Raw genomic sequence first — 1,872 nt, 5'->3', positions numbered from 1 at the left:
AACTACATGAAACTGAACAACCTGCTCCTAAATGACTACTGGGCACATAACAAAATGAAGGCAGAAATAAAGATGTTCTTTGAAACCAATGAGAACATACCATACCAGAATCTCTGGGACATATTTAAAGCAGTGTGTAGAGGGAAATTTATAGCACTAAATGCCCACAAGAGAAAGCAGGAAAGATCTAATATTGACACCCTAACATCACAATTAAAAGAACTAGAGAAGCAAGAGCAAACACATTCAAAAGCTAGCAGAAGGCAAAAAAAATAACTAAGATCAGAGCAGAACTGAAGGAGATAGAGACAGTAAAAAAAAAACCCTTCAAAAAATCAATGAATCCAGGAGCTGGTTTTTTTGAAAAGATGAACAAAATTGATAGACTGCTAGCAGGACTAATAAAGACAAAAAGAGAGAAGAATCAAATAGACACAATAAAAAATGAGAAAAGGGATATCATCACCAATCCCACAGAAATACAAACTACCATCAGAGAATACTATAAATACCTCTATGCAAATAAACTAGAAAATCTAGAAGAAATGGATAAATTCCTGGACACATACACCCTCCCAGGACTAAACCAGGAAGAAGTTGAATCTCTGAATAGACCAATAACAGGCTCTGAAATCAAGCTTGTTTCTATTATTTTCCTTGTGGTGTAAGATAAGTTGCTGTGTCTTTAAAATAACTTGTTCTCCATGTATCTTTGGGACCTGTCAGTTGTGGCAGTCTCCTTTCCTAGCCATGGAAGAGCATATTCTTGTTTATTGGCAAAGCTGTCACCTTTTAATTGGTATCAGATTCTGACTTGCACAAGTAACATTATTCACTGTTAAAAACCTGGAAGGTGCCGAATTATTGGGCAAACTTTTCTAAGCCGTTGTTCAAATGTTTCTAGGAAGCTGAACTGAACACATTACGGTGGATGATGGAAACATAAGACTATCAAGAAATCCAAAGTGTTAATGGGCGAAATCTATTCAGCATCCGGCAATGGATTTATCTTAGTTGGGGAAACGGATGTTCCGAATAATGTTCTGGAAGTTATCAGGATACCTATTTTCAATATAGGCCTGAATTTTTTAAAGTAATTTTTAAGGTGGTCCTTGATAATTAAATAAAATGCTGAATTCGTGTGGCTAAAATAAATAAATAAATAAAAATAAAATAACTTGTTATATCTATAAGATTTTTAGTAAGCCTTATGACAATCACAAGGCAAAAGGCTATAATAGATTCATTTAAAATAAAAGCAACTAATTAAAACATACTATGAGAGAAAAATCACTTAGCCACAAAAGAAGACAGTGAGAAAGGAAGAGAGGAGTTACAGAACAACCAGAAAATAAGCAACAAAATGGCAGCAGTAAGTCCTTCTTCTCAATAATAGCACTGAATGAAAATACTAAATCAATTTTTAAGAGAGGTAAATATTGAGAAACATTTTCAAAACAAAGTTTTGAAGACAGTTTTCATTAAGGAAAAAAGTCCTACCTCAATAGTACCATCTGTAAACTAGGCAATTTTATCATCAAACTTTATTGTCTACTCAATGCCAAATACTATGTTGGATCCTAGAAATAGAAAGAGGTAAATGACAAGTTACCTGCCTCAGAAAAGAACACTGTGCAGTTACAAACATAGAGCCAAACATGAAAAGACACTACAAGGCTGGCCAGGTGCCGTGGCTCATGCCTGTAATCCCAGCACTTTGGGAGGCTAAGGCAGGGGGATCACTTGAAGTCAGGAGTTCAAGCTCAGCCTGGCCAGCATGGCAAAAGCCCATCTTTACCAAAAATACAAAAAAATAAAATAAAATTAGCAGGTGTAGTGGCATGTACCTGTATTCCAGGTACTTGGGAAGCT

General features: G+C 35.5%; 1 non-coding gene across 1 annotated transcript; it reads left to right on the top strand.

Moving 5' to 3' along the window:
* Positions 1-700: 700 nt before the first annotated feature.
* Positions 701-831, top strand: LOC126945324 (small nucleolar RNA SNORA24). The gene has a single exon (XR_007722402.1). It is a non-coding gene; the product is annotated as a small nucleolar RNA SNORA24 (small nucleolar RNA).
* The last annotated feature ends 1,041 nt before the right edge of the window (positions 832-1,872 follow it).

Source organism: Macaca thibetana, chromosome 1 (assembly GCF_024542745.1).
Source record: "Macaca thibetana thibetana isolate TM-01 chromosome 1, ASM2454274v1, whole genome shotgun sequence".
Taxonomy (NCBI): Eukaryota; Metazoa; Chordata; class Mammalia; order Primates; family Cercopithecidae; genus Macaca; species Macaca thibetana.
The sequence above is the reverse complement of the archived record's forward strand: the minus strand, read 5'-3'. Positions and strand labels throughout refer to the sequence as shown.